Below are 13162 nucleotides of genomic sequence, written 5' to 3' on the forward strand. Positions count from 1 at the left end.
GAAACTCCCGCCCTGTCTTAAGAAAGTTACACACCCTACACCTTTTACCGCCACACTTACCACAACCTCTAGCCTGAGTACTATCCTCTTTAAGAGAGGAGTGCACCAACATATCCTTTAAACTCCTAGGTTTCCTATAAGCCACCATAGGTACCCTACCAATAGCACCCCTACATCTACTAGAAGATTCTAGAACTGGCTGTAATTTACGAAGAATACCAGGTAAATTAGGTAAAGCTGGATGAAAAGTGACTACAAAAGGTACACGATCATTCTTACCTTTACGCCTGTCTTTCAATGTGTCGTCCCTAGGAATACGTCTAACCCGGTCAACTTCCCTCCCCACAAACCTGCTGTCATAACCCCTATCAACTAAATAACCTTGTAACTCTAATACCCTCTTTTCGAAAGAAGAGTCTTCCGAACATATCCTACGAATACGTAGTGCCTGCCCAAAAGGAATGCCTTTCTTACAAGCAGACGGATGACAGGACGTATGGATTTTTTTGATGTTTCACTTACTCTTAGGGATGGGTTTATATCTACAGATCTGTATAGTAAGCCTACTGATAAGCATCAATATCTTTTTCAAACGTACATTATTCTAGTAATGTTAACTATACAGTTTAGTAAATCTCTCATATTTTGTCATATTTTGTAAACTGCATTATAGAATACTTTTGAATAAACCAAAATGCTTTCTCTTTTATCCATTCAGTTCAAGACTTCTCATTCAAGCATTCAAAGCAAGTGTGGATACAGGGGGGATATCCATTGAATGAAAACAGCCATGTCTTTATTTTGTATAATTAACTTATAAAGTATAAAACATATGTTTGGGTAATTACTTTATAAAACTAAGGATCCAGACTGTTTTTGGACAAATAGAAACAAAAGCTAATTCAATTGTTATTATTTCTACATTATTTGTAGTCATCATAGATTGCAAGATAAAAACAGAACACTATACAGGTGCATTCTGATCCAAAAAGTAGAAAGATAGACTCAATTATGGCTCCAACTCACTTAGATGGATATCAGGCATTTCTTTAGTAGCCCTTCAGTGGTTTGGTGTACATACATGTGTAAGCTGAGACATTGTACAAAGGGTTTTCAGCTGTTTCTGTGAGCCAGTTATGCACTATAACAAATATTGAAACAAATGTTTTCTTTTATTGTATACCACTTCCTTGTTTTGCACAGTTTCTGTGAGCCAGTTACGCACTATAAAAACAAATATTGAAACAAATGTTTTCTTTTATTTCTTTTATCCCCTTGTATTGTACAGACAAATAGTAAGTGTTGCATTTTATTGGGATGGTACTAAGCCCTACTTTTAACCCTACATCTGATAAGTTAACACGAGGGCACAATGGTCTAATGACCAAGTGCTCTCCTAGAAATCAAGTTGACTGCACTATACTCCCTATTCAAACAGGTGTACCTAGTACTCTGTTTAGTATACTTATAAATGACAGACAGGGTGAGGGTAAGTTGACAAATTTCCTTAGCCTTTCTTTATGTTCTGGATCAAGAAGTCTGGTACTAACAGCAGGATGGCACCAGAGAAAGGACCCAAGGTAATGACCACCTTAGATAATTTTATATCAGAGTTTCATTTGCACACTCCCTACTGGGGTCAGTTGCCGATGCCCGATCATGGTAAACATGTATTGATCAACTATTAAATTTGGTAAAAAGGTAATAAAGACAAATTGACTTTCTGTCAAATAAGAAGTAGAAGTCAACTGGGAGTTCAACATCCCCTGACCTGCCCACCACACCAAATTTTCTTCCTGCTCAGGTAAATGTCAAAACACTTTATGGATTTTTGGTTAATTTTTGAACAGATGTACAACAGCAGATAGGCACAGTTTTGTTTTACACCTGTTGCAGCAACAAAAAAAGTAGAAATAATGGTTCACTAGTACTTATGTATTTTGTAGTATGCCTTTCTTCCTGTTTTTCTTTCCTCTTCTTCCCATTTTAGGTGCTTCTTTCCAGAGTACAATGCTCTTCATATTTCCCCGAATGTCTGATTGAAATACGAATCATGCTACCGGCCTAGAAAACTGCGAAGAAATAAGGCAAAATCGCTCCACGTTTTCTGAACACGCTAAGAATGGCAAAATTTAGCTCTGTTTGTACCCCATTGCACGCATAATCCCTTAGGATAGACTGCTAAGCAATAACTGTGGTCATTGCGGGCCCAAGCTCACCAAATCCTTTTCTAGGAGAGTCGGGAAGGTATACATACCAAAAATGGCGTCGAAGGGAAAGGCGGGAGATTTGAAATCGCACCGTAAATGTACGAATTCTAAGACAAATATGCATTTCTCGCTGCCAAGAAAGGCTTGAAGTACAAACCAAACATATCTTTTCTTTCATTTGGGAAATTATTTATTCGTTGGATATCAAATCATTAGATTTGGGGGCATTCTTTCTTGACTGGGCTCGTAACGGTAATGGCCGCCATGTTGGACTGTCTCTCCATTTGAAAAATGTGGGCGGGGCTTAGGCCCTTTTATACCGCGCCTTCGTGTTTAAACAAAGCTTGTCAAGAATAACAGGAATAATCACTATTCACTATTCTTGGTTTGCAAACACGTGATCTTATCGTATGGAAATTAGCTAATTTGACCGGGTTTCCTGTGGATGGAGGTCTAACAAAAATACAATATGGCGGCCGTACCACCACCAACCGTAGCGATGTGTACTTTTTTCCGTCTATTTTCAGGAGAAAATGGGTCCAAGTGATGAGAGAGCCATAAAGGAAAGAAGCATTTTATGTTCCTCACCCATATGTACCAAAGTTTCGGATTTGCAAGATACGCTTCCTTCGTTTTCCTGTGAACTTCGTGCTACCGGACATTCCTGTTGGGCGATCGAGATCGTTTGTAAACATCTTTGGAAAAGCATGTAGGTTTAGATGACTTCTTTATCGCCGAGACACGCAGAAGATAAAGGCTTACTTGATATATTGTTCTTTTGGCTTAAGTAGATGCATATGGCTGGTAAAGTTTTCATTTACTTTGTTTTCTAGTTTCTGGATCAGTAGGTAAACAGGATAGTTTTTGGCAGTTGAAGTAATTTTCTTACCTCTGATAAATATGGATGTAATGCATTTGCAGACTTTTTGCTTACTTTGATATTTAGATGTATAATTTCATTGTGATTCATCTGTGTAACTCTTATTTATACTTATGTATATTTGCTGTTTACATTATTCCAAGAATCATCATAGGGTGGGGGGGACTGGGGGGTTTCATAGAAACGAGTGGGAGGCGCGGATCGCCCCTCGGGCCTCCCGGCCCCGTCTTAGGCTTGGGAGGCGCGAACCCCCCCTCCGACCCCCCAGTCCCGTTCCAGGCTGGGGGCTTTCAGTGGCACCGAAACGCGTTTCGCGTAGACTAACAGTTGCTGGTTATTAATCTACGTCGGGACCACTTCGCGTAGATGGGTAAATCTACGCAAACACACTCCGCGTAGGCGAGTAGTTAGCGGTGGTTAGCAATCATTAATCTATGTCGGGGACGCCAGCGCCTTGTGCTAGGGCCTGAGGGCTGTGAAAGCGAGGAACGTGGATTGGGCCGCCAACCTACGGAGCGCGGAATAACCGTTTTTCGGCCGTAAATTCAAAGCCGCTGGCGTGGCGTTTAAACCTGAGTTTAAAACTCGAACACCTCGCTCCCAAACTCCTCGCGAATTTCTCGCAGCCTCTTTTTTATCTTTTCGCGTGTCTCCAGGGAGGGCCCTTTCCTGCTTTTTTTCTCACGCGGTGCGAGCCGTGTCGAGCTCTGATAGCGGCCTTGAGCGCGTAGTATCTCTCTTGTTCCTGAAGTATTAGCCGAAACTCTTCGTCTGAGATATGCCCGTCCTGCAGAGCCTTAGAGACCAGCTCGCTGATCGAGTTTTTCTTACTCTCCGCTAAAACCATCGTGTCTTCGTGTTTAGCCACCTTGCTCGTAAGACCCCTAGAGACTACCCCTGCGCCTACGCCCACGACACCCACCACAACAGCGACCCCTGCCAGCGGACCGCCGGTCAGAACCCCTATCCCAATCAAAGAGAACCCCACCCCGGCGCTGGAAAGCGCCCCTGCAGCGATGCCGGATGCCACAGACACAGCATGGGTAACGGCAAAGGCGCGCTTATACTTCTTCCGCACCTGTCGATGATGCGTTATCTCGTTGTCTAGAACCGCCTGAGTGTCACATATTTTCTGGAGTCGGAAGCTTTGCACGTCGCCGCCGATGCTTGCCGGAGCGGTAGGCGTCATGTGCGTACCCTTCGGGGGGCAGACGCTGGGAAGCGAGGGGTATATGGCACCGCTGCTAACGTCGCTGTTTGCCATGCTTGTTATGTCGGACCTAGGTTAGCTCTAATACGAGGCGAACAGGCTTGCCCTTAAATTCCACCCGTCTACCGCGGTCACCCCTGATCCATATTTGGATACTCGAGACAAACTCAGAGGAAGATGCTGCGACACGAACGGGGATGTCGGGCCCATAGACGACTTTCTCGTGCGGCCTCCCGCGGGTTTCTAGGCAAGCGAGAACGTTTGAAGGCTCGTCTAAGGCGAGGCATTGCGTGCGGTCTACGATATCGCAGAAGATGTAGAGGGCCTTTATTTTCGGCAAAGTCACCTTAAGTGGGGGACCCCCCAAGGGCAGTGCGAGGCCCCGCCCCCCCAACTGATCGTCTTTAGCTTCTAGGCCAAATAGTGCGCAAAGCCCGGCATTCAAGAACGCAACGCCTTTGGACATGAGCGCGATCTTCCCGGTGAGGGGATCCAGCTTCGCGGTCAGAATCTTGCTTTCAGCGCGGTTGATCGTTTCCACGATGGACTCGGCCGTGTGGTGCCCGGCTGGCAGAGTAGCGATGGGCGGGAGGGAGGCTATGGTCGTTATCTGATGCTCCCGCTCGAGATTATACCAGCTGTTAAACAGCGAGCACTGCCGGAGCGCCACAAAGCGTGGGTGCCTTATCGGCTGATCGAAGAAGAGCGTCAGTTCGCCTTCGGTGAACACAGCATGTAGGACCACCATTGTGTTGAACATAGCCCGCCTTCGTGTTTAATAGGGCTGAGCATGGATTGGGAAGGCTGGCGGATGCTGAACGAGGAGGCGATTCCCCGAAGGGAGGAGGAGGAGACGAAGAAGTTGGCAGTTGCGGCGGGAGCCTCTATAGCCGAACATGTCAAACACGCTATAGCCAAACGCGCAAAAACCGGTTTCCCTAGGTCTCTGACCCTCGCGCAAAAGCTGCTCTACGCCGTGCCCGCGACCCCCGTGGAGAGCACGGCCTCAGACATCACCCCACTACTTACGCAGCTAGAGATACACGTGGCTGAGGACGAATCATTCACGACTAGAGTCCGAGACATATTCAAAGAGACGGTAGTCACGCACAAGTCCGCCAAGGAGTCTCGCCGGTTGCTATCGGAGCCTTCCTATGGGTACTGGCCACAGCAACTCAACTTTGCGGTCTGGTGCGCAACCGCCGGATGTGGGGTGTCCCTAGTCGACCCCGTTTTCGCCACGCTGCCCTCTGTCATCAGGGGATTTCTAAGGTTTCACGTCTACTTTACCACCCGGAGGATACTCTACGAGCTCAGCGCCCCCTTGCCTGGCGACAGCCCGTTCACGCAAAAAGGTAACCCCTAAAAGAAGGCCGCTCTCGAGCGTCTATGTATAGAGTTCGGTTTGCCGCGTAAGCCGGACTTCCGATGGAAAGGCGGGCGGAACCACGGGCTAGGCGATGTGTTTGTGTTCTACCCGGGGGAGGGGTATCGCAACGTGCACGTGATCCGTGGCTACGACACGGCGGCGGACGAGTACCCGAGCCACCTCAATCTGTTTAGCGACGAAGGTGGGACGTACAATAGTGGGAAGCAGATGGGTTTCATACGCAACGACGAAAACGGGGGTGTGCAATATAGCTGGTTTGCGCCTCCCAAAGGTGAGGGGCTGACAAAAGCAGGGCTAGGAAGACTCGATCGCTCGGTCGAGGCGTTCGTCTACGCAGTGCTTGGCGCGCAGGTAAACGTCCGTTCCTCTATCGCGGGGACCGGTGGGCCGGTCATGGAGGCGCAGGCGGAGTTCACGAAGCTGCTTGAAGACGCGATCATACAAAACGACATCGCTCAAAGCGTGCAAAGGTACCAGTTAGCCGTGCAGGAGGCCAAGGTGAGACTGAGTCTTGCGGTCGCACCAGGAGTGTGGCTGATGCCGAGCGATCTGGTGATAAACATGCAAAGCGTCGTGGGCTACAACAATAAGCTGCAGAAAGCCACAGACTCCATGACGCTCGGCGCAAACGCGATCAACACCGAGACAAAGCCAGTCGGTGCTCATAACATGGCCGGTGGGCATCCTAGGGTGCAACACGTGACTGACCCTGGGATCGACCGCGTGCCGTCCCGGCGGCGAAGCAAGGCTTCCGCCCCTGCGAAAGTGCACGCAGAGGGCGCGGCCCCTGCCCCCTCTCCACGTACGCACGCTGCGCATAGCATGACTGCCGCCGGAACGGCAAGCGCACCCGGACGGGGCGAAAAAGGTGACCACACCGCCCTCAAGGCGGGGTTGTCCGCACTCGCGATGGCCGCGGCGTATTACTTGTTCCGATGATTGCTTTGCATTCGACGAACCGAGAACGCGGCTACGGCTAGAATGAGCAGCCACGCATTTTCGTCAAGGAATTTCACCGCTTCTCCTGCAGCCTTAAACACGAAGTTAGCGATGCTGCCTAGCTTTTTCCCGATAGCCTTAAGCCTGTTACCGACCCCTCTGGCCACGGAGGAGAGCGACTTGCCGAGCGACGTCACAATGGCCGCGATCGTCGTCGCTACGGCCAACCCGATAGCGGTGACGGTAAAGCCGTACTTTTTGAAGATGACTTTGATGCGCTCTCTTAGCGGCTTTTGGTTCTCGAGCTCTCGGTTTTTGCGTTCTAGTTCGTCAATCTCGGACAGCCTCTCCTCGTTGCGCTCACGAGCCTCTTGGCGGCGACTCTCTGACGTGTTAGGGTCGTCGATGGTCTCCCTGTCTGTGGCTACCACCCCTTGCAGCTCTTGGACTCGTTCTGTGTTCTCCTGGATGACCGCGTCTATCTCTGCCACGGACCCCATCTCCAGCTTGAAGCCTCTCTGCTTTGCAACGTCCTGTCGGACGCTCCCGTCCTCATTGAACAGCTGTCTTGGTTTACACCAACCTCCTTTGTCGAGGTTGCGAACCTGTATTAGCGTCTTTCCCCTCCGGTCTGACTGGAACCGTATCAGATTCTCGTTAAGGTCTGGGTATTCCTCCCTGAGGGACTGGAGACCGAGTCTTGTCGCTGCACCCTCTGTGATGAAAGAGGTTTCAGCGGTCGTTTGCGTTGCGCTTCGCGTAGCCATGCTATGCACAGCATGCATACGTCATTGGGATCGACTCCCCATCGTCGGGGTCAAACGGGATAAGGGGCGTCGTCTCGTCGTCCCCCGCTCCGCGATCAGCGGACGCACCCGGCAAGGTATCGTCAATGTCGACGTCAACATCACCCATGATGCGTGCGCATAACTCGTGCTATGCTATATTAGACATGTCTAACAGTCCGCACCATAGCCACGCGGCCTCGTACTTTATGTACACACACGTATATGATATATAATATTTGTAATATACGTAATATACGTAATGTCAGTCAGCGATAAACTTGACCCCCAACGAACACCCAGAACTCCTCTGGGGTTGAAAGCCGAGAGAACTGTTTACCGGGTCACTCTCAACCCGTCGATGGCCTCCCCAGGCGAGACGCTATATGTGGCGGTCCCAAAGCTATCGGAAGGCGTCACGCTTGGGCCTGGCTCCTTGAGGGTCGGTTTCGATCTCTCCATCTCAGGCCACGCAAATAATACCGTCGTGAACAACGTCGGCCGAAATCTCGTGAGCCGCCTGAAAATCACGTTTGCAGGAGAAACGCTCCAGGACACCAACCGCTACGATGTCTTCAAGACGTATGAGGAGCTTTACCTGTCCAAGGTCGAGAGAGAGGACCGCCTGGAGCAGGGCATACAGTCAGAAAACATGCGCAAGCTTCGCTCCAAGGCTGGCGATAAAATGACTAGTAACGCCAAGGAGAACGCTCTAAACGCCGCCCACGGGGCGAAGTAGACCGTCCCGCTAGACCATTCTCTGCTGACGGACCACGGCGTACTGTACCCAAGGGCGCTCTCCGAGGCGCTGCTCTTCGAGATCACGTTCGCAGCGGTTGACCAGGTAGTAGTCGGAAGCGATGCTACCAAATTATCCTATGGCATCAAAAATCTAGAGCTGGAATAAGAAAGCCTGAGGGACGACAACCTCGCCCGGTCTGCAGCCGCCGCCTACCAAAACGGCACAACGTTATTCTACGAGCAAGTGAACCTTCACAAAACCTTCATGATTAGCAAAGGGACGGACAGCATAATCAACGAGAGTGTCAACCTGCCGCGAAGGTCTATGAGTGGTCTGTTGCTCCTTTTTGTGGAGCCATACACGGCAAGGGCTCGCGACTCTGAGAAGTTCGTGTACCCCGACATCAAGAGCGTTCGCGTTACAATCGACGGCATGCCAAACAAGGTCTTCAGCCAGGGACCCCACGGACTTCTGGAGGGAGGCGAAAAGGCGGTTCGTCCGCCCCTCCCAGGGGGGGGGCACAGCAGAGCGCCTGCCGCCCCGGCAATCGGCCCCGAGTCGTTCTATGGCGATAACAAGTTTGCTCTGTGGATCGACCTTCGAATGACGGACGACAGTGCTATCCATGGGGGTGGTCTCCGATTGGTCAATACCCGCGACGGTGTGCACCTCGAGATAAAACGCACGGAAAGCGGCAGGGGTACCGTAAACTGTCACGTGTTTGTGGTGGCCGACGCCCAGATGAACCTTATGAACGGACAGCTAGAGCCCATCCAATACTGAGCACAGACACCGAAACGTGTTTCTGCACGAAGCGTTGCGGCAGCGCGGTATGGACCCGAAAAACATCCCATTTAACGCTCTCATCGTGGGCCCGACGTCGTGCGGGAAGACCAGATTCATAGTGGACCGGCTGCGCGGCCCTTTCCGGGGCCAGTTTGACTATATCGTACTCATGTGCCCTACCTTTGTCTACAACAAAACATACGACGGCTTCGGCGAGGGCGACAATCGTCTGTTTGTCATCGCACCTGAGGCGGGTCAGATCGACATACTGCTGAGGTTTGTCTCCGCTCTCTTCCAAGGCACTAATACACTAATCATACTCGACGACTGTGCGGCCCTGAAAGACGTAAAGAGGCGCTCTGACCAGCTCGTCAACTTGGCGTTCAGAGCGCCACGTGGGTATTAGCGTGTGGGTGATCACGCAGCAGCTCACCAGCATCACGAAGCCGTTCCGTGAGAACATTGCGGCCTTGGTGGTCTTCTATACCCCGAGCAAGACGGACATGAAAGCTATCCTGCATGACTACGGCGCGGAGCTCTCAGAAGATGAAAGAGTACATGAAGGCCCTCAAGACGAAAAAGTTCTCGAAGTTAGAGTTTTGCTTGCGTCACCCTTATACCATCGCCCTAGTTGAACGGTAAGCGCAGTAAACCACCGCCCACGTATGCCCTAGGGCATAACGCATTGATCACACGTGTTGCACCTTAGCCACGGCAGGGGGGCGCATGATGAGCGACGAATACTTTGAGAGTCTTCTTGAGGGGGGCGCCGCAGGCCTCGCGGCCGTCGAGTCGTTGGACTGCTCGACGCATCCTGCCGGAACGGCAACCGGAGGTGAGCAAACTGAGGTAGCAGACGCGAGGGAGAAACTCGCGATTCTCGTAGCCTCGGGGAAGTCGAGAGAAATGGTAGGCAAGGCCCTGACTCACGACGACGTCAAACGCATGAGCGCCGAGGAGGTGAGGAAGTACGAGAAGCGATACGAGACCGCTCTAGCCAGCCGGACTACAGACGCCCTGGCAGACAGCTTTCTGAAGCTTACGACCAAGCTAGTAGGCATGGCGCTGCCGATAGACAGTGTGGTCGATCTTCACAATGACCTACTGTCCGACTACATCATCAACAAGGAGCTCCGCACATTGTGCGGAAGCCTGTCTCTACGCTGCGGTCGTTTGATGGCTTGAGCCGTCGGGGCGTTACACGTAGCACGTCATGTGAACACCGTCGGAACGGCAAGCGCTGACGCGCGGTGTCAACACGAGGTAGCAGTCGCGGACTCACCAGTGGACCGCCCGCAAACGCACAGTGGCGAGTCTGCCATCCCAGAGTAGACGTTCATTTGAAAGCTTGCCACTTCTTCAGCAACCAAGTAGTTGCATCACAAATGGAAGAACCTCAAGGAAGTACTAGTGCCCAGCGACCCTACGGGTCAGCGGAACCTGACAAACAAGCTGCTCATGAACCTGCACGTACGCCTTCGGCGTTGGCGGGGAGAATCACGAGCCCCGAACCACCCGCGACCCGACCTAAACACCCTGGGCGAGTCGAAGCTGGAAGGCGCTTGGCAGAGTGGAACCGACTTAACAGAGCGAGGAAAGAGACACTTCGTGTCGTGCAACACGTTGGGTCGCCGGTCGGTAGCGAGCCGCAGGGACGCGAGGGCTTGCGCGCGCGCGCCGTAGGTATACACACACCAGTCCCGGAAAGCAACTCTGCCTGGTCGGCTAGCTCGGTTATCGGGGTCGCTGGTCTTCTAGTGTCATTGATCGGCCTCTACACACGTAGGCGGGAGCTAGCCGCCGCGTTCACTCGTACGCCAGCTGTTAACCAGCGAGCTACCGATCCACTTGCTACCGACGGCGTGACTCCGCCCGCAAAGCCGCTGCTGGCGGCCGCGCAGCAGACCAAGGATCTACCGCTTGCCGTTCCGGCGACAGCGCTTCGCGCTCCCGGACAGTGCAAATCTTGGTTGTTAGCCATGGAGACATTTAGACACGAGGGCCCCACCCATATCCGCACGTCTGTGCATCGCAATGTCGACGACGCAGCAGAGCAAGATTACAAAGACCATCACCGACGCCGCAGTCATAACCGGCCTCGTCGCCGGTATCGGTTGGGTTGGGCGCAAGGTCTTGCGCGAGGACTTTACCAAAGACCCCTCCGCGAACCCCATGAACTACGCAAAAATGACTGCCGCCGTTGCAGGTGCTGTCGCTTTGAAGGGCTACCTCGAGGAGCAGAAGATCCTGCCCATGTAGGCCATGTATTAGACTCGTGTTCACGTACACACAGCACGTGACGTGTGCGCACGTCAAACGTAGACACACTACTCGATGGCCTCTATCGCGATTTTGGTTTGCGGCGCCGTCCTAAACGCGACTGTATTCGTTGATGGCAACTACCTCGCAAAGTTCCTGTCGAACGATGAGAGCCCTGCCCTAGCTGAGAAGTAGAGGCACGACAAGGCCCTATAGAAATACCAACAAGACTATGGACGCTACCAACAGCGGCGAAACAAATCCTCGATTGGCAAGCTCAAAGTCGCGAGAGAGGGTCCCTCGCAAAGCAAAACTTCACCGACACTGACTACGCGCTCAAACTCTACAACCAGACCCGGCCAAAGCAATCCCTGGAGTCGATGCGGGCTCCTGAGCTGTCCGACTACTACATCCCCAGCAAAACGAAGAAAAACGCCGAGTTGGCGTACATTGGCGCCGGCGCTCTCGCCATCGGCTACACAGCTAGCCGCTTGCTGTGATGTAGCTGCCGTTCCGGCGCTGCATCTAGGCGGCCTTTTTCCATGCTGCGCGCATGCGTATACGTATACGTACACGTATACGTACACGTATACGTATACGTATAAGATGATTGCAGATGATTGCAGACCGGCCTCAGAAAGACCACCTCGGCACTGCCCGAGCAGACGGCAACCGCCTGTTGGAGACTGATACACCTATTGCAATGTATCGCGATACATTATTGCCGACACTTAATGGCGGCGAAGCGCATGTCCGACGAAGAACTCGATGCGTTCCTTCGTCCTATATACTACGCCAGAGGCAGCTTCCAGGGAGTGACCGCTCTGCATGCCAAACTTCCCAAGGGCTCAGCCTCCATAGATCGAGTGCGCAGGTGGGTAAGCTCGCAGCCCGTCGGGGGCTACACACAGACACCCCCTCCTCCGACTACCTACGCCCACTTCTCGGAGCAGATACCAAACCGTATCCACCAGTCGGACCTGCTATTCTTGCCAACCGACCGCGGGTACAAGTATGCCCTGACTGTCGTTGACGTTGCTTCACGATATAAAGCCGCCCGCCCACTGAGGACTAAGAGCGCGGCCGTCGTCTCCCGCAAACTCGCTGACATGTATGCAGAGGGACCTCTCACATGGCCTAAAGTCCTCATGGTTGACGACGGCATGGAGTTCAAGGGTGCTACCACAAAGCTCCTAACAGACCACGGGGTGGAGGTCCGACGGGCGGAGCCAGGGCACCACGGAAGCCAAGCTTCTGGTGTTCCAGAAGCCAAGTCTTTCCATCGCTGGCTGGCACAGCGCCTATTTCGTGCGCAGTACTCGAAGGAGCTTGCATCCGGCGAGACAAACCGCGAGTGGGTTACTGCTTTGCCAATCGTCATCTCGGACATAAACGCGACGAAGACTCGCATGACTGGCTTTGCGCCTAAAGACGCCATAAAGCTGAGACGCGTGCCTCTCAAAGCCGAAAAGCCTCCCTAAGAGGTCACCTTAGAGGTCGGAACGGAGGTGTACATCGCCATAAACGAGGAAGACCTTCAGGACAAGGGCCGACGGCGAGCGACGGACCCGTGGTGGACAAGCAAGGCATACCCAATACTAAAGAGGGTTATGGAGCCCGGACAGCCAGTGTTGTATTACACGACGTACTCTAAGCACGGCTTCACGCGTTCGCAGTTGCGTGGCGTCACGCCAGCGTGATCACCGCTTGTGCCTTCTATTGCAGCTAAGGCACGTGAGTCTGACATTCCACTTGTAGTGACCCTGACTGTCGTCCAGCCGGTCGATACCAAAGCGTTGGGGATGGCTCTTGGTGTACCCCTGAAGCAGAAGCTGAGTGCCACAGACCGTGCACTTCTTTTCCGCGTCAGCAATCATGCCGAGTACGTGGTCTACCGTCAGAACATGGTGCGATCCCGTGTACTTTGTGCGGCCCTTTTGCCTGTCGTCTATAGCGTATCG

General features: G+C 52.2%; 1 long non-coding RNA gene across 1 annotated transcript; it reads left to right on the forward strand.

Annotated features, from left to right (window-relative positions):
- Window positions 1–653: 653 nt before the first annotated feature.
- On the forward strand, window positions 654–3175 carry LOC125572476. Its single transcript, XR_007313833.1, has 2 exons — window positions 654–1580; window positions 2738–3175. It is a non-coding gene; the product is annotated as an uncharacterized LOC125572476 (long non-coding RNA).
- Window positions 3176–13162: the final 9987 nt, after the last annotated feature.

The sequence above is a fragment of the Nematostella vectensis genome, chromosome 9, assembly GCF_932526225.1.
Source record: "Nematostella vectensis chromosome 9, jaNemVect1.1, whole genome shotgun sequence".
In the NCBI taxonomy this organism is placed as follows: Eukaryota; Metazoa; Cnidaria; class Anthozoa; order Actiniaria; family Edwardsiidae; genus Nematostella; species Nematostella vectensis.